Below are 24,096 nucleotides of genomic sequence, written 5' to 3'. Positions count from 1 at the left end.
TATATTTGGGTGCTAGGGAGATGGCTCAGTGTATAAAGTACTTGCTATGAAATGGGGAGGGGGTGCATTTGGATTCCCAACATTCATGTAAAAAGCTGGGCAAGGTAGCAAGAGCCTATAACTCAAGTGCTGTGAGGCAGAGACCAGAGGATCGCTGGCATTCTCTGACCAGCTAGTCTACTCATTCAATGAGCTCTAGATTCAAGTGAGAAACCTATCTCAAAAACTATGGAAATATCTCAGAGGAAGATGACGACATTGACCTCTAGCCTCCACAGGCATGCACAGACACACCTGCATACACAAGTTCTCACACCCATGGGGGAACCCATATTCACACATGCACAAGTGATTACCCGGCTGGGAGTGGAGGCACATTTCTCTTAGAAAGTGAGTACAGAAGGAACGGAAGGTCAAGGTTATCATCCTTGACTACATTATAAGTTTGAAGCCAGCCTGAGAGATCAGAGACCCTATCACAAAAGACAATGCTGGGTGGGGTAGCTCAGGACTGTCCTTTCAGCACTCTGGGGGTACAGCCAGGACCCCAACGTTGAGCCAGCCTGGTTTGTGTAGGAAGTTCTGGCCAGCCTGGGTTATGGAGCAAGAACCTGTATCAAAAAAAAAAAGAAGAAGGAGGAGGAGGAGGAGGAGAGGGAAAAAAAGAAAAAGGAAAAGAAAAGGAAGAAAGAGAAAGAAAAGAGAAAAAGAAGAAAAACCAGAAAAGGAAATACAAATCAACAATATAGGTTTTATTACTCACACACATCTAGTTTAGAGTGGAATTGCCAGATAATTAAGTGGGACACTTCTGTTAACTTTATTTATTTTGTTTTTCCTAGACAAGGTGTCTCTGTGCAGCCCTGGCTGTTCTGAAACTCACTCTATAGATCAGGCTGTCCTCGAACTCACAGAGATCCGCCTGCCTCTGCCTCCCGAGTGCTGGGATTAAAGGCATGCATCAGCATTGCCCCGGCAGTTTTATTTATTTATATTAGTGTGGGGGTTGTCCTGACCCCTATGTGGGAAGTGCTTCACCCCTGAACTACACACTGCCAGGCCTATGTTTAACTTTTACATATTTATTTGTGAGTGTGTGTGCGTGTGTGTGTGTGTGTGTGTGTGTGTGTGTGTGTGTGTCACCAGTGGAGGTGTGTTGGAGGCCAGAACAGCTGTCAGATTCCCTGCACCTGGACTTGACAAGAAAAAACTTTTGAAAAATCTTTTATATACAGTGTTCTGTCTGCACACATCCCTGCAGACCAGAAGAGGGCACCAGATCTCATTACAGATGGTTGTGAGCTACCATGTGGTTGCTGGGAATTGAACTCAAGACCTTTGGAAGAACAGTCAGTGTTCTTAACCTCTGAGCCATCTCTCCAGCACCCTGAAAAATCTTTTGTAATGCCAGGCAGTGGTGGCGCACGCCTTTAATCACGGCACTTGGGAGGCAGAAGCTGACAGATCTCTGTGAGTTCGAGGCCATCCTGGTGCAAAGCTACACAGAGAAATCCTGTCTCGAAAAACCAAAACCAAAACAAAACAAAACAACTTTTGTAGATTTATTTATGTGCATGGATGTTTTGCTTGTATGTATGTCTGTCCACCACATGCATGCCTGGTGCCTGCAGAGGTCAGAAGAGGAAGTCAAAACCCTTAGAACTGGAGTTACAGATGATTGTGAGCTGCTATGTGGCTGCTGGGAACAGAACCCACATTCTCTTCAAGAGCAACAAGTGCTCTTACTCACTGGGCCATCTCTCCAGCCTGTTTCTCATCAAATATCCGTGTGTGTGTGTGTGTGTGTGTGTGTGTGTGTGTGTGTGTGTGTGTGTGTGTGTGTGCCTGCTCCCATGGGTGCTTGTTCTGTGGCCCACATGTGGAAGGCAATGCAGCAGGAGTCAGTTCTCTGCTTCTTACAAGTGGGTCCCAGGGACTGAACTCAGGTCATCAGGCTTGACAGCAAGTGTCTTGACCCATGAAGTCATGCTACCAATTTTTCTTTCTTTCTTTCATTTATTTATATTTTTAAAAAGATTTATTTATTTATTGCATATATAGTGCTCTGTTTACATGTATGCCTGCAGGCCAGAAGAGGGTGTCAGATCTCATTACAGATGGTTGTGAGCCACCATGTGGTTGCTGGGAATTGAACTCAGGACCTCTGGAAGAACAGCCAGTGCTCTTAACCTCTGAGCCATCTCTCCAGCCCCTCTTTCATTTATTTTAAAGATTTGTTTATTTAAGAAAGAATTTAAAAAAATATATAACACTGCCTGGTTTGGAACTCACTGTGTAGACCAGGCTGGCCTTGAACTCACAGAGATATCTGCCTGCTCCTGCCTCCCAAGTACTAGGTGTGCATGTGACAGCGCAACTGGCTATTTTTTTATGTTAAATAATTTGTGTGTGTGTGTGTGTGTGTTGTGTGTGTGTGCGCGCGCTTGTGGGTATATGCAAATGGGTACAGGTGCCCTTAGAGGTCAGAGGCATTGACTACCCCTGGAGCTGGAATTATGTGTAGTTGTGGGGTGTCCCTTGTGGATGCCGAGAACTGTCAGGTCAGTTTGTTTGTGTGTTTTTGTTTTGTATTTGGAAGCAGGATCTTTCTATGTAGCCCTGGCTGTCCTGGAACTCTGTGTAGACCAGGCTGGCCTCAAACTCACAGAAATCCTCCTGCTTCTGCCTCCTGAGTGCTCTGATTAAAGGCGTGCATCCCTCACCAGGCTCCAGGCTGCTCCTGAACTCCTCAGCCTCCTGCTTTTTCCTCCTGAGTGCTGGGATTAGCCTCTTGGTGCAAAGCTATCCACCCTCCACTAGCATGTCTGTCCTATTTAGAGGCCAAACCCGGAGCTGCAGCCCAGAGTTAGCGTGCTTGCCAGGCATAGTCAAGGCTTGGACTAAACCCCAGCACCAAAAAGGAAAAAGCCAACCAAATCTCTTGACCCAAAGTCTGTTCTCCCATCCCTTCTCCCTTTCACAGGCAGACTTGCCCAAGTCTGTCTGCGCAGGCTGTCTTCCTTTTTTTTCTCACTCCCACTTACTCCGCAGCCCACTTCCATCTGCTTCCTCCCCAACCTGTCACCAAAATAGCTCTCGCTGTGGTCCAAGTGGCCTCTCTCTCATCCGACCTCCCTCTCATCGAAACCAGCAGGCCCTTGCCAGCCCAGCTGACCTCTCTGCAGCAGCCTCAGGCTCGGCTTCTTCCTCTTTCTAGTAACTCCAGGCCCCACCTCTGGCTTCCAGCTCTCTGGTGGCTCCGGCCTCTTTGGTCTCCATCACAGGCTCCCCCTCCTGTCTTCAGCCCCAAATGCTGCTGGCTCCTGGGGCTCCAACGAGAACTCTGCCCCTTCAATCATCAGTCTGTGTCCACTTTGCAGTCACCATCAAGGGCTAGACTCCTCCTCTCAGCTCAGACCTACATGTCCAGCTGCCCTGGCGTCTCCTGCTGGGGCAAAGCTGATCAACCTGACCGGAACCCTCAGCTCTCCTCCTCTTCCCACTACCAAGAGCCCCGCTATGATTCCATGAACCATTTCTACAACCAGAAACCTTGGTGGCATCCTGATCCTTGGGGTCAGACCTGCAGCCAGGCAAACCACAGACTGGATTGTGTCCACAGCCACTGACTAGATTGTGTTACACGCTTCTCAGGACAGTTTTCTGCCTGAATATTTTTTTTTCTAGACAGTGTCTCATATAGCCCAGACTGGTCTCAAACTTTCTATGTAGCCAACAGTGACCTTGAACTGGTATCACTACCTCCACTTCAGCCCCCAAGTGCTGAGATCACAGGTGTACACCGCCAGGCCAGAGACCCTGTCCGAGACGTCCTGCCTGCTACAGAAGCACTGCACCAGCTGAGCTACAGACTCAGTCCTCGCCCTCCGTTGGTTTGCGGTTGCAGTGGATTAAACCCAGGGCCTCTGGCATGCTAGGCAAGTGCTCTCCTGCAGCTGTACCACAACCACATCATTTCGTTTGTATTTATGCGTAGTGTGTTTTGCCTACATGTATGTCTGGGCACAACATATGTGCACGGTCCAAGGAAGCCAGAGGAGGGTGTCTTATCTTCTGGCACTGGAGTTACAGATGCTTGTGAGCTGCCATGTGAGTGCTGGGACTCAGACCCAGGTCCTCTGAAGGAGCAGCCAGTGCTCTGAACTGCTGAGCCGTCTCTCCAGCCCGCAGCCATATCCTTTTAATGTCCCCCTCCGTGTCCAGGCAAGGAGTGAATCCTAAGTGTGACAATCTTACATACGGGTCTTACTGGAAAGACATGGATTCTCCTTCCTTCTGCCCTGTGATGTTCTCTCTCCACACCCCAGTCACTTAGTACCTGTGGGTGTCGAAAGCAACAACTTCCTCCTCCCACCCCTCAGCCCCGTTTCTCCTGCTCCCTCTGGGCAATGCCTACTCCTACTCACAGTGTTCTAGAATCGCTGTTTCCCCAGGGGAAGCCTCTTCACACCTTTCCTGCCTGGCTGATTTCCAACTGTGATGGCCCTTTCCAAACTGTGCAGCGGCATGGTGGCCCAAGCTTATAATAGGAGCACCTGGGAAGCTGAGGCACGGGATCGATCAATCGATCGATCGATCGGGAGTTTTAAGCCAGCCTGGGTTACACAGTGAAACCCTGTCTCGAAACAAAAAGCAAGACCGGGGTGGCGGTACTCCTCTGTAATCCCAGCACTGTAGTGTGACAGTAGAGGGGTCAGGGTCACTCTGTACTATAGTGAGTCTGAGGCCAGGGTGGCCTACGAGAGGCCCTACCTCAAAAAACAAAGAGGCGTGGCATGGTGGTGCTCTCCTTTCATCCCAGCACTCCATGGAGGTAGATGCATGAGAATCTGTGAAGTCAAGGCCAGCCTGGTCTACATAGCAAATTTTAGGACAGCCTGGTTTATAGAATGAGAGCCTTTCACACATACAAAAAAACAAAAAACCACATAGAGGCGGCAGAGATGGCTCAGCAAAGGTCCTGAGTTCAATTCCCAGCAACCACATGGTGGTTCACAATCATCTATAGGGAGATCTGATGCCCTCTTCTGGCATAAAGGTGTACATGCAGATAGAGCACTCATATAGATCAAATAAATAAATATTAAAAAAACAAAAACAAACACATAGTGGAGTATGATAGTGCACACCTTTAAATCCCAGCACTTGACCGGGCGGTGGTGGCGCACGCCTTTAATCCCAGCACTCGCGAGGCAGAGCCAGGCGGATCTCTGAGTTCGTGGCCAGCCTGGACTACCAAGTGAGTTCCAGGAAAGGCGCAAAGCTACACAGAGAAATACCAGCACTTGGAAGACAGAGACAGGCTGATCTCTGAATTTGAGGGCAGCCTGTTCCACAGAGTGAATTCCAGGACAGTCAGGGCTACACAGAGAAACCCTGAGGCTGGAGAATTGCTCAGTAAATAGTTAAGGGCAACCTTGCTGAAGAATGAAACTCTGTCTCAAAAGGAAACAATCAATCCATTTTCCTGTTTCCTAAAGGTATCTGGGACCTAAATTCTTTGTTGTTGTTTATCTGTTTTTGTTTTTCCAGACAGGGTTTTCTGTGTAGCCCTGGCTGACCTGGATCTTGCTGTGTAAAGCAGGCTGTCCTTGAACTCACAGAGATGATTCCACCTTTGCCTTCAGAGTGCTGGGATTAAAGGCATGCACCACTATTGCCTGGCTTGAGATTTATTTTCAATCATGTTATGTCTGTCCCTGTAAATGCAGGAGCCTAGAGAGGCCACAAGAGGGCAGCAGATCCCCTGCAGCCAGTGTTGCAGGAGGTTGTGAGCCACCTTTTGAATGCTAGGAACCACATTCATGTCCTCTGCAAGAACAACACACCACCAAGCAGGGTCTCCATCCCCTCCTCTGCTTCCTGTGCTCATAGTTTCCAAGATGTGGCAATAATCTGCAGTGAATCTGCAGGTCAGAATTCAACAGAGGTCTTATTTAATCAAAATCATTGTATTTACAATTGATTGAGTACATACCATGTTTGCAGGAGCTGGCTGTTTGCGACCAGAGGACTGTTGGGCATTTAGAGTGCCTTCATCCTCCTTCTCCCAGGGAATCAAAACTGAAGTATGCCATGGGGTAAACACAATGAACACCCAGTCACCCCAAACCAGAGAATTCTGTATCGGTGGTCACCTGCCAATATCACATTACAGACAAAGGAAGTTTACATGCACGTGCGGGAAGAAGCAAAGGTGACAGCCATGGAGCCACAAATCAACAGGAAATGAAAAAAAAAACCAACTGTACACCAAGCAGAAAACTTGGGGGACACCTTAGCCCTCCCAATTATGCGTGGGAATTAACTAAATATTCTGGGTAGAGAGGAAGTCAACCAAGCAGTCAGGGAGCTGTGGCTTCCTGAAGAGTGCTCTGCACACCGGAGACTGGGACGATCCCCACAGAAACCCCAGCTAACCTGTTCGGAAACGATCATCCTAAACGAAGAACTTTCTTGCAGTCCACGTTTATGAACTCTTAGGTGGGAAAGGGATGTCCTCAGATTTTAAATTAGTAATGAAGGCATTTTTATTATTTTATTTTTTTAGATAAATTTTTTTGTGTTTGACTTTTTTTCATTTTCATTTATTTATTTTTCTATTATCAGCTTGATATAGTACAAATTCTTATGCTAATAGTGAAATGTTTCATTCAGGCTTGCCCAGTGATTGAGTAAAACCAAAACTTACTATAAGCCACAGTCATCCTAGGGTCCCCCATACTATAGCCTCCCTGGATCTGTGGATTGCAGTCTGATTGTTCTTTGCTTTATATCTAGTGTCCACTTATGAGTGAGTACATACCATGTTTGTCCTTCTGGGTCTGGGTTACCTCATTCAGGATGATATTTTCTAGTTCCATCCATTTGTTTGCAAACCTCATGCTGTCATTGTTTTTCTCTGCTGAGTAGTACTCCATTGTATATATGTACCACATTTTCTTAATCCATTCTTCAGTTGATGGGCATCTAGGTTGTTTCCAGGTTCTGGTTATTATGAATAGTGCTGCTGTAAACATAGTTGAGCATGTATCTTTGTGGTATGATTGAGCATTCCTTGGGTATATGCCCAAGAGTGGTATGGCTCGGTCTTGAGGTAGATCGATTCCCAATTTTCTGAGAAAGCGTCATACCGATTTCCACAGTGGTTGTACAAGTTTACACTCCCACCAACAGTGGAGGAGTGTTCCCTTTGCTCTGCATCCTCTCCAACATTGACTGTCATTAGTGTTTTTAATCATAGCCTTTCTGACAGGTGTAAGGTGGTATCACAAAGTCGTTTTGATTTGCATTTCTCTGATGATTAAGGATGTTGAGCATTTCTCTAAATGTCTTTCAGCCATTTGTGATAATGAAGGCATTTTTAAAACTTCTTTTAAGCCAGGCAGTGGTGGCGCACACCTTTAATCCCAGCAATTGAGAGGCAGAGCAGGCGGATCTCTGTGAGTTCGAGGCCAGCCTGGTCTACAGAGTGAGTTCCAGGAAAGGTGCAAAGCTACACAGGGAAACCCTGTCTCAAAAAACCCAACCAACCAAACAAACAAACAAAAAACAAAACAAAAAAAAAAAAACAACTTATTTTAGCAACTAGCTCCCTGGAATTGGAATTACGGGTGGTTATGAGCCGCTGTATGGGTGCTGGGAACTAAATCCAGGTCCTCCAGAGGAGCTGCAAATGCTCTTAACTATTCAGTCATCTCTCCAACCACCACCACCCCCTTCCCCAACCCCAGACAGGATTTCTCTGTGTAACAGTCCTGGCTGTCCTGGAACTTGCTTTGTAGACCAGGCTGTCCTCGAACTCATTGAGATCCGCTTGCCTCTGCCTCCGGAGTGCTGCTGGAACTAAAGGCGTGCGCCACTGCACCCAGTTCCCCCCTCCCCCCTCCAATCCTTTTTTTCTTTTTTGAGACAAGGTCCTGGCTTGTCTTTAGGCTTAGCTAGGCTAGAACTCACTATATAGCCCAGACTGGCCTTGTACTCACAGGATTCCACCTGTCTCTGCCTCCTTAGTGCTGGGATTAAAGGTGTGTATCACCACACCAGGCATGAAAAAAATTAAAAGATGAAGTTTTATAATATAAAAACTAAAAACCCAACCAATTAATAACATAAAAGCTGTGTACTTAAAAACACTAAAATATGCCGGGCAGTGGTGGCGCATGCCTTTCATTCCAGTACTTGGGAGGCAGAGGCAAGTGTGTCTCAGTGAGTTCGAGGCCAGCCTGGTCTACAGACCGAGATCCAGGACAGGCCCCAAAGCTACACAGAGAAACCCTGTCTTGAAAAATCAAACAACAACAACACAACACTTAAAATAACTTATCTCAGGGATGGAGACATGGCTTAGTGGTTAAGAACATTGGCTGCTTTTCCAGAGGTTCTGAGTTCAATTTCCAGCACTCACATGGTGGCTCCTGTCTATAACTGTAGTCCGGTGGGAACTGATGCTCTCATGTTGTGAAGACAGACATGCAGACGAAACACCCGTATACACAAATAGTTTTTTTTTTCAAGACAGGGTTTCTCTGTGTAACAGTCTTGACTATTCTGGAACTCGCTTTATAGACCAGGCTGTCCTCAAACTCACTAATTTCTGCCTGCCTCTGCCTCCCAAGTGCTGGGATCAAAGAAAGGTATGTGCCACCACTACCCCTAAATAGGTATTTTTAAGAACTCTTACCTTATGCCTGGCATGGTGATGTATATTTATCACCCCAGCCCTGGAAACGGGAAGGTCAGCAATCCAAGGTTAGCCTTGCTATTTGCCAAGTTTGAGGCCAGCCTAGGCTAAATGAGACTCCACCTCAAAAAATAAATACCAAGAGGGAGCTGTTGAGACGGCTCGGGGATCAAGAGCTCTTTCCAGAAACCCTGAGTTTGCTCTCCCTCAGCTCTTGTTTCCAGACCTGACCTTGGCTCACAGCGGCCTGGGACTCCAACTCCAGAGCATTCAACATCTCTGGCCTCCCTGCGACCTGCACTCCCAGCCTCGACACACACACTGAAGAATGACTTTAAAGTATCTTGAAGGACTGGGAGATGGCACTGGGGAGGTGCCTCAGAGGCTTCTGGCTGCTCTTCCAGAAGACCCTGGTTCAATTCCCAGCATCCACAGCTATCTGTAACTCCAACAATCTCTTTTTCTGGGAGTGCCTGCACACGGTACAGAGACATACATACAGGCAAATCACTCATGTAGATATCAATCAATCTTTTTTTTTTTTGTCTTTCAAGACAAGCTTTTTTCTGTGTAGCCCTGGCTGTCTTGGAACTTGCTCAGTCATCATGCCTAGTTTAAAAATTCTTCTTCTTCTTCTTCTTCTTCTTCTTCTTTTTTTTTTTTTTTTTTTTTTCTTCTTCTTCTTCTTCTTCTCCTCCTCCTCCTCCTCCTTCTTTAAATTTACATCGGTGTTTTGTCTGTATGTATAATTGTGTAAGAGTGTCGGGTCCCCTGGAACTGGAATTACAGATGGTTGTGAGCTGCCATGTGGGTGCTGGGAGTTGAACCTGGGTCCTCTGGAAGAGCAGCCAGTGCTCTTAACCTCTGAGCCATTTATCCAGCCACAAACACCCCCCCCAATTCTTTTTTCTTTTCTTTTTTTCTTTCTTTCTTTTCTTTTTTTTTTTTTTTTTTTTGAGACAGCGTTTCTCTGTGTAGCTTTGGTTCCTGTCCTGGATCTCACTCTGTAGACCAGGCTGGCCTTGAACTCAGAAATCTGCCTGGCTCTGCCTCTGGGATTAAAGTTCTGGAATTAAAGGTGTGTGCCACCAGGACCTGGCTTCCCCTGCAAATTCTTATGTTTATTTTTGAACCCAGAAAGTAGCAGATAACAAAATGAGCTATTTATCACCTAGATTTACTAATTAACATTTAAACATATTTACCTTTTCTTTTCTTCTTGAGAGAGGGTCTCACTACGTAGCGCTGGATGGCTTAGCACTCAGTAAGCAGATCAGGCTAGTTCCGAACTCAGGGATGCCCTTGCCTCTGCCTCCCCTGGGGATTACCGGGATTAAAGTCATATGCACTCCCATATCCAGCATATTTATTATTTTTCTGGAATAGTTCAAGTGATTTATAATTCGTTCAAAATTCACTCAAAAATACACTTCAGGAAGATTTTCAACTATAATGTTATGATCACACCTCATATGATCACAACTAACAATCCTTCAGTATCATCTCATGTCCTGCCTGTCTTCAAATTGATCTACTTCTCCCTACAACATGGCTATTTATTTATTCATTTTTTTTGCATTCAGTTTGTTCTAAGCAGGGTCTAAAAAAGGGATGCATACCACATTTGGCTGTTTCAGAAGCCTCATTTAAATCTAGAAGAACTTCCCTACCGTTCACTTGTTGAATTGTTAAAATATTTTAGGTACATTACAGACATCATGTCCCACCTTCCAGGTTTCTCCCATTGCTTCTTTGTGGCGGTGTTTCTCCTGGCAGCTGGAAATTCACTCTATGGATTAGGCTTGGTTAGACCCAGGTTTCTATACCCACAAACAGCTCCTGATGACACGTCCCACTCTGTGCTGTGCTGTGCCTGGGTGTCCTTGATCCCTAGGTTCTCCTGTGAGTGATGCAGACTGCCAAGCCCTCACCTAGAAGTTGTACTGTTGGGCTGGAGAGATGGTTCAGACATTTGTGCAGGCCAAACACCAAGGCACATCAGCAAACAACCTAGGCAAGTTCTGGGATTACAGGGTTGAGAAAGCAAGCCCAGCTAGATGGGACTTTAAGGAATTCGGATTGTGCTCGCTGGGTATGGTAGCACATACATGTAATCTTAGCACTTTTGGGGGCAGAGTCAGGAGAACTATTGTGAGTCTGAAGCTAGCCTGGGCAACATAGTAAGTTCAAGGCTAGCCAGGGCCGCACAGCAAGACCTTGTTTCAAAAACAAACAGCAAAAAAAGAAACCTCAAATTCTTTTTTTTTTTAATATTTATTTTTATGTGCATTGGTGTTTTTCCTGTGTAAGGGTGTCGGAACTGGAGTTACAGGCAGTTGTGAGCTGCCATGTAGGTGCTGGGAATTGAAACTGGGTCCTCTGGAAGAGCAGCCAGTGCTCTTAATTGCTGAGCCATGTCTCCAACCTGAAATCTCTAATTCTTACAGGACAAGAACTGTTTTCTTTTTCTGTTTTTCGACACAGGGTTTCTCTGTGTAGCCCCGGCTGTTCTGGAACTCACTGTGTAGACCAGGCTGGCCTCGAACTCACAGAGGTCCGCCTGCCTCTGCCTCCCAAGTGCTGGGATTAAAGGCCTGTGCCATCACCACCCAGCTAGGACAGAGAATTTTGAAAAGTATAGAAGCTGCAGGTCAGACTTGGAAGTGGTGGGGTTCAGGGAGTTGTGCCACACAGAATGGCTTGAAAGGGGGCCGCCATTTGCCAGCTGATCCATTTGAACCCTGCTCCCTGTGGTAGTTTGGCATGAGCCATCCAAGTTATACCTCCACTAGTTTGGTTTCACAGATGAGGAAATTGGAGGCTCTGTCTTGCTCTCGGTCACTCTGCTAAGTCCTGAGGGCAGTCTGGTGAGCAGCAGCAGACTCCATGTGATGGGAGGTCCAGCAGCCAGGCACTGACTGGGAAGGAGGAGCCTGGCGGAGGCAGAGGCCCAGGTCCCCCACGTCTTGGGTGGGAGGAAGAGAAAATCATGGGCTTGTTCCCTTGCAGCTGGCCAGATGTCCCCAAGGCACGCTCTTGAGAACTGGTGTTTATTACAGGACAATGCCTGTAATTTGGCTTCTGGCATGTTTGGACAATTAGCTTAAGTTATCCTTCACTGATGTTTCATTCACAGCCATTCTTCCATTCATTCTGAGGAGGCCTGTCTTCACTGAGAGTCACAGAGGGACCCCTGTGAACCTGGAGCTATTGTCTTCCCCTCTCAGGGGTGGAAGGCGGCCAGAGCTGAGGTTAGGGCAAGGTGAGCATCTGTCTGTCTGCAGGGCAGCTGGAGTCAGCTGGCGGTTGGGGGCAGTGTTGGGATCTGAACTCCAGTCAGAAGGTAATTGCTCTACACACTCGGCCAGTGTAGGGCTTTGAATAAGAATGGTCCCCCATTGGGTGGTGAATCTCTGTGAGTTTGAGGCCAGCCTGGTCTACAGAGAACCGTGTCTTGAAAAACCAAACCCAAACCCAAACCCAAAAGAATGGGCCCCATAAGCTTATGTATCTGAATGCTTAGCCGCCAGGGAGCGGAACTGTTTTAAATAATTATAAGGATTAGGAGGTGTGTCCTTGTTGGAGGAGTGTGAGATGAGCTTTGAGGTTTCAGAAGCCCATGCCAGGTCCAATCTGTGCTTGTCTGTCTGTCTGTCTATGGACCAGGATGTAGCTCTCAGCTGCATGCATGCTCCATGTCCCACCATGCCGATAACAGACTAAACCTCTGAACTGTTTTCTTTTCTAAGAGTTGCCTTGGTCATGGTGCCTCTTCACGGCAATGGAACAAGTGACTAAGACAGTCAGGGTCCAGAAGAACTGTGGCCCAAAGGTCTGTCCCAAAGAGGGCAGGACACAGAGACCTGGGGAAGGACTCTCAGGCTGAGTGAGGGTGGGGCTTAGGAGAAAAAGGGGCTTGTCAGGCAGACTACAAGAGATCTGTGGCTTGTGGGGTGATTCAGAGAGAGGAAGGAGGAGCTGGGGATGGACTCCCAGGGCTCTGTCTAGGGAGGCTGGGAACCCCTGCAGGTAGGGTGTGTGTGTGTGTGTGTGTGTGTGTGTGTGTGTGTGGTGTGTGTGTGTGGTGTGTGTGTGTGTGTGTGTGTGTGTGTGTGTGTGTGTGTGTGTGGTGTGTGTGTGTGTGTGGTGTGTGTGTGTGTGTGTGTGTGTGTGTGTGGTGTGTGTGTGTGTGTGTGTGGTGTGTGTGTGTGTGTGGTGTGTGTGGTGTGTGTGTGTGTGGTGTGTGTGTGTGTGTGTGGTGTGGTGTGTGTGTGTGTGTGTGTGTGTGTGTGTGTGTGGTGTGTGTGGTGTGTGTGGTGTGTGTGTGCAGCTCTGGGCACTGCTGGGAGGGGAAGGGGGAGTCTGAAGAGGAGGCTAAAAGCACAGGAGAAGTACCACTCACTGAGAGCTTAAGGAGCACCTTGATGGAGGACTGATTGGACCGTTCGAGTGAGGCTTAGAAGGATTTGAAAGAAGGGTTGCCGTGGGAGAGAGAGGACTGAGAAGGGAATGGGGGAGAAGAATGATTCATGATTTACATGTGTGAAATTGTCAGGGAATAACAAAACACAACACACGGGGCCTGGAGAGATGGCTCACAGTCAAGAGCATAGTTGCTCTTGCAGAGGACATGGGTTCGGTTCCCATTACCCACACGACAGCTCACAACCTTCTGTAACTGAAGTTCCTGAGGATCTGATGTCTTCTGGCCTCTGCAGGTACCAGGCATGCATGTGGTGCATTTAGATATATGTGTGTAAAACACTCATGCACATAATAAAGTCTTTACAGAGGAAAGGGAGATTTAAAAGTCACTGAAGACATATTTCTAAGCACAGAGAACTGAGAAGAATCACTTGGAGCCAGAGCTTGGGGGCGAGGAAGCCGAAAGCACACTGGGGTCTCAGCAGGGACAGGCCCAAGGATGTCACCTGCTGAATGGAGCTACCAGCAAAGTCACACAGAAGCAGCCACCTGAGCCCAACATGAAGGCATGAAAGCCTGGACAGCCTGGGCCACATGCTCACCTCCAGGCTGCCCAGGGCAGGAAGACAGAGCCTGGGCATTCCATCTTCCAGTCCTCTCTAAACATTTACTGATAATCTAGTACCTGCCAGGCAGTCTGGAGTTGATGACACAGCCACCATCTCCCAAGATCCTCTCCTGCCGGCACTCACACAGGAAGGAAAGGATGGGACTAGTCATAAATACATAAACAGTGGAGTTAAGGGAAATGGGAGCACAGGAGTGTGGTATAGTTTTCATTGTTTTTATGGGCGGAGGATGTAGTTCAGTTGGTACAGTGCTTGCCTAGCATACAGGAAGTCTTGGGTTCAGTACCCAGCACTGCATAAAACCAAGCATGGTGGAACATGCCTGTAATTCTAGCATTGAGAAGGTGGACACTGAAGGGTCAGAAGAAATCTGGTCATCTTCAGCTACAAAGTGAATCCAAAGCCAGCCTTGGCTACATGAGATCCCGTCTCAAACAAAAACCAAAACCTTAGAGAGGGTTTCCACAATAACCCAGGCTGGCCTGAAACTTGCAATTCTCCTGCCTCAGCCTCCCAAGTGCTGGGAGTGTAAGCGCCACCATATCAGGCTTGGGCACAATGTCAAATAGAGTCCAGGATGATCTCTGGGGGCAGGAACACGTTGAGAAACATCCAGGACGCCAGCCAGGCTGTGGTCCTGTGAAGACGAAGTAGAAGAGACCCAGCAGAAAGGTTGGGGTAGCGGGTTACATCAGTCCTTTCAGGCCCCTGTAAGACTAAGGCCTCCTTCCAAATATGACAGGGATTTTGTGTTCATATCACATATGGCATACATTCACGCAAACACACACATACACATAAACTAAAATGAATTTTGGGGATCAGACCCCCTGGAAATGGCACTACAGATGGTGGTGAGTCACGATGTGGGTGCTGGGAACCAAAGGCAGGTCCCCTAAGGGCAGTAAGTACTCTTAACCGCTGAGCCATCTCTCCAGCCCATTCTATGTTTATTACATTTACTGATCATGTACACGTGTATGGGTGCACTTGGTGGTCAAGGTAACTTGTGGGAGTTGGTTCTTTCTTTCTTTCTATCATGTGGGTTCTGGAGATTAAACTCGGTCCTCAGGCTGGCAGCAAGTGCCTTTACCCACTGAGCCACCTAACCAGCTCATTTTTTTTTTTTTTTTTTTTAAGACAGAATCTCATGCAGCCTGGAACTCCTGATTCTCCTGCTTCTACCTCTCAAATGATGGATTATGGAGATGCACCAGCAAGCTGTTTTTTTTTGTTGGAGGCAAGCTCTCACTCGGTATCCCTGGCTGACCTAGAACTCACTGCAAAGCCCAGACTGCCTTTATCCGTTGGAATCTCCCTTCCTCAGCCCATTGTTAGAACTCTATACTAGTTATAGCTACGTCTGGCTTTTTTTTTTTTTTTTTTTTTTTTGGTTTTTTGAGACAAGGTTTCTCAATGTAGCTTTGCGCCTTTCTTGGAACTCGCTTTGGAGACCAGGCTGGCCTCAAACTCACAGAGATCCGCCTGGCTCTGCCTCTCGAGTGCTGGGATTAAAGGCGTGCGCCACCACCGACCAGCTGTTGATTTGGTTTTTTAGCAGCACCTGGCTGAGTAGCTTTTGATGGCCATGAACTTGTGCGGCCTCTTGCTTCTACCCCGAGTTCTGTGATGACAGGCCTACATCACCGTGCCCAATACCTGTACTGCTCAAAATGTACTGTATATCCATTTCTGGGACATGGGAAGTGTGGCTCGGTGGCAGAGCTCCTGCCTAGTGTGTCAAGGTCTTGGGTCCAGTCTTCAGCAGAACACAAACAAATAAATAAATAAAATTTAAATCAGTGAATTTCAAGGGAATGAGCATGAGACTCAGTGGTAGAGAACCAATCTAGTGTAAGAGGCTCTGGGTTTGGTCCTTACCACTGCAAAATAAAGTATGTTCTAGTACATGTAAAATGCACCATATTAATTTGATATTAAAAAGTGGAGAGCTATGCTGGGTGGTGGTGGTGGTGGTGGTGGTGGTGGTGGTGGTGGTGGTGGTGGTGGTGGTGGTGGTGCACGCCTTTAGTCCCAGCACTCAGGAGGCAGAGGCAGGAAGATCTCTGAGTTCGAGGCCAGCCTGGTCTATGAGAGTGAGTTCCAGGACAGCCAGGGCTACACAGAGAGACCCTGTCTTGAAACAAACAAACAAACAAACAAACAAAGAAGTGGAGAGCTAGGCACAGCAATTGCTACCTACAATCCCAGACAGAATTCAGGAGACAGAGGCAGGAGGATGGCAGCAAGTTCAAGCCAGTGTACTCTACATTTAGGGCTTCAAGATAGCCAGGTCTACACAGAAGACCCTGTCTCAAAAAAGCAGACAACTTTATAAAAGAAAATGTTTTCACTGAGGAGAGCGAGCTGATAAAGTGATGCCAGCCAAGCATGAAGACCAGAGTTTGATATGATCCCCAGAACCCATATTTTTTAAAAAAAGGCAGGGAGAGGCTGGAGAGATCGGCTCAGGAGTTAAGAGCACTGGGCACTCTTCCAGGAGAGGAGTACAAGTTTAGTTCCTGGTACCCACATCAGGCAGGTCACAACTCCTCAGGTACTCAAACGCGTATGCACAGGACACACTCACAGCTAACTAAGTCTTTACAAAAAAAAAGATCTTCAAACAACAAAGCTGGGTCCGGAGGCAGGCGCTGGCTGGGGAGACTGAGACAGGTAGATCCCTGAGGCTCTCTGGCTGGACAGAGTGCTCTCTAGTAGTGAGTGCTAGGCCGTGTCAGGCTGGCTGTGTAAGCCTGACTACCCGAGTCTGATCCCTAGAACCCACTTGGTAGGAGAACTCTGACTCCCTTCCGTTGTTCTTTGCCCCCAATATGCTTGCCCTGTGGCATTCTGGTACTCACATACATACAAAACAAGTCACACACACACACACACACACACACACACACACACACACACACACACACGGACCTTGTCTGGAGGATAACTCGAGGTAAGGACACAAGATTGACTTTTGGTCTTTACATTTACACACACACACACACACACACACACACCCCATGCTACTAAGCCAAAGTCTTTTTTTTTCCCTCCAGACAGGGTTTCTTGGTGTAGCTTTGGAGTCTGTCTTGGAACTCACTCTGTAGACCAGCTGACCTTGAACTCACAGAGATGAGCCTGCCTCTGCCTCCTCCCTCTGCCTCCTGTAGCAGGAATCTTAAAAGTTCTTATTAATAAAATCAAACCCGAGGCGAGTTATTGGGTCCATGCTGTAGATCAGAGAGACAGAACAAGCCACAGCTATCTCACCTCGCCGGATCCTCAGCTGGTCTTGTCTCCTCAGACTGGAGGCCTCTGAGTCCTCATCTGGAATGGTCTCAGCTGAATTACTGCTCAAAAGCCTGAATGCTTAACCACCCAAATGCTTAACCAGCAAAAACTTCTAGTTTCTGGTTCTCATCCTTATATCTTTCTGCTTTCTAACCACTCCCTGGGATTAAAGGCTGGCTTCTGGAGAGGTAGAAATTCAAGATATGGGTTGGGGATTTAGCTCAGTGGTAGAGCATTTGCCTAGCAAGTGCAAGGCCCTTGGTTTGGCTATTTCCAATGTGGCCTTGAACTCACAGAGATCCAGAGGGATTTCTATCTCTGGAATGCTAGGATTAAAGGTGTGAGTGCCCCATTTTCTAGCCTTTGTATCTAGTGGTGTCTGTTCTCTGACCCCAGATAAATTTATTAGAGTACACAACATTTTGGGGAACACAATACCACCACAGCCTCCCGAGTGACTGCTGGGATTAAAGACTTGTGTCACCACTGCCCAGTTTAAAGAGTCTTTCATTCCCGTATTTGACTTCCTCTTTTCCATTGAGAAGTTGAACTCTCTAAGCCTTCCAACCACTACCACACTTCCTCTGAGCTCCATCTCCCAGTCTCCCTCTAGGTCATGAATTACCGTGAAGGCTTGTCTGTGGGTTTGTTGAGACAGGGTTTCTCTGTGTAGCTCTGGCTGTCCTGGAACTCACTCTGTAGACCAGGCTGGCCTGAACTCACCGAGATCTGCCTGCCTCTGCCTCCCAAGCGCTGGGATTAAAGACGTGCGCCACTGCTGCCCAGCTAATTATCTCCTTTCAATTCTATCGCCACAGCCTGGCATGGTGGCGCATGCCTTTAATCTCAGCACTTGGGAAACAGAGGCAGGTGGATCTCTGAGTTCCAGGTAGGTCAGCCTGGTTCCCAGAGGAGTTCCAGGACAGCCAGGGCTGCAAAGGGAAACCCACCCCCTGAAAAAGAATGCAGTTAATTTCATGCCATGAATTCCCTCTCCACCCCTCCCCTCATGTAGATCTTTTCTCCCTCCCACAGATGTTCATTCACTCATTGAGTCAAGTACTTAGGTCCAACAGGACCTTGGGGCTGAGGAGCCCAGTCAATGAAGGGCAAAGGACAAGAGCCAGGAGCTGCAGCAGAGACATCTGTACCTCTACACAAGGCAGGGCTCATACTGACCCGTGCACGTGCCGAGATTAACCCCCCCTCACCCGTTACCGTCAGGTCACAGCTGACCTCACACCATCTCTGCACCTCCTCTAGCTCATTATACCAGGTATCATTCTCCAGCCCTCTCTTCACCTTTTCCTTTCAAATACGGGAGAGTGTGACCATGGTTGTCCCCCAATCCGTGAATTACGGAGTCAAGTCTCCCACATCTGGGGAAATCACAGCTGTCAGCACACCTGGAGTGCACTAGGTAAGATTCACCCTGGGTACACTGTCTTCACGATCACAGTATCTCCTCTGCCAGTTGTATTAGTATTATTATTTGAGACAGAGTTTACCATGTAGCCCTGGCTATCTAGAAGTTGCCAGTGCTGGGAATGTAAGTATATATCACCTCTTGTGGATCCTGAGGCACGAAGGTGCTCAGGTGATCTTGAATTTTTTTTTTTTTTTTTTTTTTTTAGCTGAGGACCAAACCCAGGGCCTTGCACTTTCTAGGCAAATGCTCTACCACTGAGCTAAATCCCCAACCCATATCTTGAATTTTCTACCTCTACTGTTCAAGTTGCTGGGTTATAGGCCTGTGGGCCTGGACTCTTAACATCCGCTTGTATCTCTTTGTGCTATCCCTGACTTGAAGATCTTTGCTTTCCAATTTCCTACCCACTTAGTAGCAGTCTCCACTAATTCCTTCTCTCTCTCTCTCTGGTGTTTCTGAGGCAGGGTCTCACTCTAGCCCAGGGTGGCCTTGAACTCGTAACTCACAGTGATCCTCCTGCCTTAGCCTCCCCAGTGCTGTGGTTACAAGTGTGCACTACCCCAGTGCTGTGGTGTGCACTACCACAAGTGTGCACTACCTAGCCTAGCCTATACAGATTCAATCTGTCAGCCTCTAGCGTCAGGGCCTGGAATTTTCCAGCCTGAGGTCACCAGGCTTGTTCCTTCTAGAATCCTTCCTCCTGCTTCCTGATGGCCGTGACCACCTTCGTCCTAAGTGCCTATCTTCTGTGACACGAACTCCTCTGCCTCTGGTAACAGCCTGCTCGGCCACCCAACCTGGGGTCTTTCCAGCTTAGGTCTTCTATAGAGTCAGACTGGAACAGCTGAGTGTCTCTTGGGAGCTGTCACCTCCCACACCACAGACACCCAGAGTGGGATGTCCACGGCTCTGTGGCTCTGTCACCCTGCTCCCCGCTTGACCTTCTCTCCATCCAGCCCGGTCTCCTTCCCCTGCTCTGCTGCAGTCCACTGAGCACTCACCACACATCTGGACTCCTACTCGCCTGCCCACCCGACTCCAGCCCGTGCACTATTCAAGTACACCCCCTGTGTTCAGCCACACACCACCTAGGGGCATATTGAACCTGCTAGATCTCAGGCTGGGCTTGGTGGTACAGGCCTATAATCCTAGCATTTTGGAAACTGGGGCAAGGGCGATTGCTGTGAGTTTGAGGCCAGCCTGAGCTAGCAAAAGCCCTGTCTCAGAAAACTAAAAAAATAATTTTTTTTTTTCATTTTTGGTTTTTCGAGACAGGGTTTCTCTGTGTAGTTTTGGTGCCTGTCCTGGAACTCACTCTGTAGACCAGGCTGGCCTGGAACCCAAAGAGATCCTCCTGCCTCTGCCTCCTGAGTGCTGGGATCACTACCACCTACCTAAAAAATAATTCAGAGCCAGGTGGATCTCTGTGAGTTCGAGGCCAGCCTGGTCTACATAGTGAGATCCAGGACAGGCACCAAAACTACACAAAGAAACCCTGTCTTGAAAAACCAAACAAAAAAACAACACAAAACAAAATACAAACCTGCATTTGAGAGGATGGAAAGATGGCTCAGTGGTTAAGAGCACTGGCTGCTTCTTCAGAGGTTCTGAGTTCAATTCCCAGCAACCACATGGTGGCTGACAACCATCTATAGTGGGATGGGATGCCCTCTTCTGTCTGGTGCCCTCTTCTGTCATGCAGGCATACATGCAAATAGGGCACTCATACACACAAAATAAATCAATCTTTTAAAAAAAAATCTACATTTGAGGCTGGACAGTGGTGGCACATGCTTTTAATCCCAGCACTCAGGAGACAGAGGCAGGCAGATCTCTGTTAGTTCAAGGCCAACCTGGTCTATAGAGATAGTTTCAAGACAGACAAGGCTACACAAAAAAGCCTGTCCAGAAAAACAAAACCAAAATCTACATTTGAATATTAAAAAAACAAAACCCTGTGAGTTCACGTGGACTTTAAGATTGAGAATTACTGTCCCAATTACCTCCCAACTTCTAGTCTCCACCCAACCCTAAGCAGTATCTGAGGGAAGCAGAGTGAGCATACATGGTCAACCACATCTTACCTAGAAGGCCAGGGGCCCTGGGTTCTAGTCCTTGACTGCACAATTAGAAGGGGGACCTAATTACCTCCATTTTACAGTTTGGCAAACCGAAACTATTTGCATCTATTTGCATATGAACCCTGAGTGTTGTCTTTAACCCTTAGTCTTAAACCCAGACGTGCTGACTGGACACCAAAGGCCCCTTCATCTGTTTGTTGCCTTATGACCAATTCCTCCTGTCCCTTCTCTGGCTACACTTGCTGTAAAAAAAACACACAGCTTCAACACACTGGTTTGGGGGCTCCTGTCTCTGAGCATGCTGGCTTCTGGCCTGGCATTTCTGCTGCCCCCACCTGCCTCGGAACCCTCACCCACTGACCTTCGCTGACATCATAGACACCTCAGTTTGGGAACTGTTCACAGCACCCCCATTGCCCGACTATCTTGAATGATTTCTCTGTATTGCTGCTGTCATACCCACCAGCCCAGGTGTTACCGGCATAGCTCTCTCCGCCAGCTCAGGATTCACTGAAATATTTGCTGAGCTTTCTCAACCTCTGTCCTGACTGAAACAGTAAGAGGGATGCACGTGAGACTTTAGGAAGGACTGGCAGCAGAGAGGAACCTGGGAAAACATACCAGTCATCAAGTCATCCTCAGGCTGGAAAGTTCCCTTCCAACAGTCCAAGGGGACTTCCAAGATGAAAGCACCCAACCAATTGTCAGCCGGTCATCACTCACTGCTGTGCCGAGGCGACACTAAGGGCTAAGAAGGGAGGCTGGGACTAGATTCCAAGAAGCTCTGAAGCTGATGACTCTTACCCCACGCACTTTCCCTCTTCCTACCCACCCTAACTCCCTAGAGGAAGTCGCGCCTGCCCTGATGTGGCCACGGGTAGGACTGGGGCTCGCTCGGTTCTTAAAGCACCTGCTAGGAACGCAGGCTGGAGAGGAGGATCTAGTTATCTCCATTTTACAGTGTGGCAAACTAAAGCTATTTGCATATGAGCCCTCAGTGCTGTGTCTTCCTGTGAAAATGTGTGAAAAGCACGTGTTCAGGGCCATTGCAACAGCGATGACTCTGACAGCCTAAGGCCTGGGAAAGCCCCCAACTCCCACGGTTCCTCTTCAGATGGGCCTCTGAGTATCGAGCACAGCGCTTGTGATTTAGGACGGAACCTGCTGGCTCATCTCCCTTCCCCCACCAGACAGGTCATGGGCAGTCATAACCTTTGGTGGGAAATCACCTTTCCTTGCCCCCCTTTCGATCCTTGGGCTGGTACAGCCTATTTCGGAGAAACCGAAGGTCCCAGCTATACGGTATTCTAACCAGGCACACAGCCAGTTAATGTCAGGGCTGGCACCCGAGACCAAATGGAACGCACCCTTCCCGCCCGCCTTCCCTCTCTCTACCCCATGACAGGTCGGTCCACCCGATCACTAGAAACCTCGTACTCACTGGCTGGGCTACCTCCGGGGAAAGGCACTTAACCTCTCCAAGCGGCCCCCAAGGTCAGCAGCTTTGCTTTGGGGGCTGAAAACAGTTCGCAAAAGAGGCGTAAAGGGAAAGCAAGCCCGCCCGCGGGCACCCGCGCAGTCCGTTCCTCCAGCCCAGGTCTGTCTACTAGCCCAGAGAGGTCGTACCTCCCCCCCCCGCCCCCCGGCCCCGGGGACCGACGAAAGCAAACGCCGGGCAAAACCCGAAACCGCCACACTCTTCTGCCTCCCCCGCTCCGTTCCGGGAACCAGCGAGCCAGACTTCGCGGAAGCGCGCCCCGCGGCAGGCGCCTGGGCCCGGGACCGCCCCGACCGCAGCCCGCAGCCTGGGCCGGGAGGTGCGGGGGCTGGCGCGGTCGGGCCCGAGCAGCAGCACGGCGCGCGCTTCCGCCCCGCTCGGCTCCGGCGGCGGCCAAGGCGGCCCACAATCCCCTTCTGGCTCCGGGGACGGGCGGGGCGGGGCGGGCGGGGCGGGCGGGCCGAGAGGGCGGAAATAATTTTCTGTTTCGCCCTCTCTGCCCCAGTCCCTTTGCGGCGGGACGTGCAAGGCGGGCGGAGGTGCGGGAGGCGGGAGTGGGACGCGCTGCCTGCACTGGCGCGCCTTGCCGGGGGGCGGAGGGGGTGGAGAGAGGAACCGCAGGGACTGAGCGCCTACTGTGTGTTATTTGGTCTTGAGGAAAGTATTCCCGATCCACGCCTTAGGGTAACGCTCCACTTATGGAGAGACCGGCGGAGCCCAAGAGTTGAAAGCTGTGCGGCCAGAATATGCGTGACACCTCAAATCAGTGACAAGTCCTACTCTTGGAGAGCACCAAGAACTTGAACCACTTGTTGGTCGAGACCCGCTCCTGCTTGGTTTTTATGGATATGCACAAAGTGGGCGCTCAGAAAAAGGTTGGAAGCTGGAGAGTGAGCCTGACGGCTCCGCCCCCCGGTACCGGCTGCGAACCCAGCGAAGCTTGCAGCGGGTTCCCCATGTTCAGAGGGGAAGAGGCGGGCAGCTCAGCCCCCCACAGGCTGAAGACACGGTAGCAGAGCCCTAGTCTTAGCATTAGACAAGACTGGGTTCAAATCTTGGCTCTAGCTTTCGAGCTATGCGCCTTTGAGCAAGTTATTTAACCCGTGTCGCCGTCACTCCATCCATAAGACGGAGGACGTTTCCACCCACCTTAAATGATCGTGGAGAGAATTAAAGGAAAGTACGTTCCTAAATCGCTAAACATGCGTCAAATGTCCATCCTAAAAGCTTTGGGGACATGTTGGACCCTGGCTTGACTCAAGACAGGTATTCCGTTCCCTGTCCCCAAGTCACCAATTCCTAGTTACAGGGACCAAGGGGTCGTAACGTGACCCTCGTCCGGCGAAACCCGGAACCGTGAGCACTTTAGACAGTAGGGGTTCCGGAGGTCAATACTCCGATACTTGGAAACTGTTGGAAAGGTAGGGCAGGCATTTTCGCGTTTTTCCTGCAGTTCTGTTCTTAGCAGTAGAAGCAGTTCGCTAGAAACTTCAAGTAAGGTTTCTCCTGAGTCTTACTTAACTTTTCGTATGAGCGAAGTTCACCATCTGAGTAAAAAGCAGTTCTAGCCGAGATCTCGGCCCTCGACGTGTCCTGATTCGGAAGCCACAGGATAAAGACTACCTCACGTCCACTTCTCTAGACGGTCTCTTCGTCCTGGCAGCCTCCGGGATTCCCAGGGCCCAAGAGCGAGCCGCAGAGTCGGGGGCTGAGCTTTACAGACCTCCCCAAAACTCCCGCCTCGCCAGGATTAAGGGAGTAAATCCCTGACGCCACAGACCAGGTCAAGGACAAGTTCTCCCCCGCCCCGCTCCCCCCTCCTGGGCGGGGATTCACACCCCCCCTTCCGGGATGAAAGGTACTAAAGAGACGCGGAGGGGGGAGCTGCGGGCCCGGGCCCCTTGATGTTCCGGTTGAACAGGTGCTAGTGAAAAGGAGGCGGACCCGGCGGAAGAGTCGGCCAGGGGGGCAGTGCGCCGAAGGGGGAGCGGCCCCCCTCCAGCCTCAATCCCCCAGCCCGCCTTCTCCTCGGCGAG

The 24,096-nt window shown here is 49.1% G+C and overlaps 1 non-coding gene across 1 annotated transcript; it reads right to left on the bottom strand.

Moving 5' to 3' along the window:
- Positions 1–18,371: 18,371 nt before the first annotated feature.
- On the bottom strand, positions 18,372–18,532 carry LOC114692999. The gene has a single exon (XR_003734489.1). It is a non-coding gene; the product is annotated as a U1 spliceosomal RNA (small nuclear RNA).
- Between the last annotated feature and the right edge of the window lie 5,564 nt (positions 18,533–24,096).

Source organism: Peromyscus leucopus, chromosome 8b, assembly GCF_004664715.2.
Source record: "Peromyscus leucopus breed LL Stock chromosome 8b, UCI_PerLeu_2.1, whole genome shotgun sequence".
Lineage (NCBI taxonomy): Eukaryota > Metazoa > Chordata > Mammalia > Rodentia > Cricetidae > Peromyscus > Peromyscus leucopus.
This window is presented reverse-complemented; position numbering and strand designations above follow the sequence as displayed.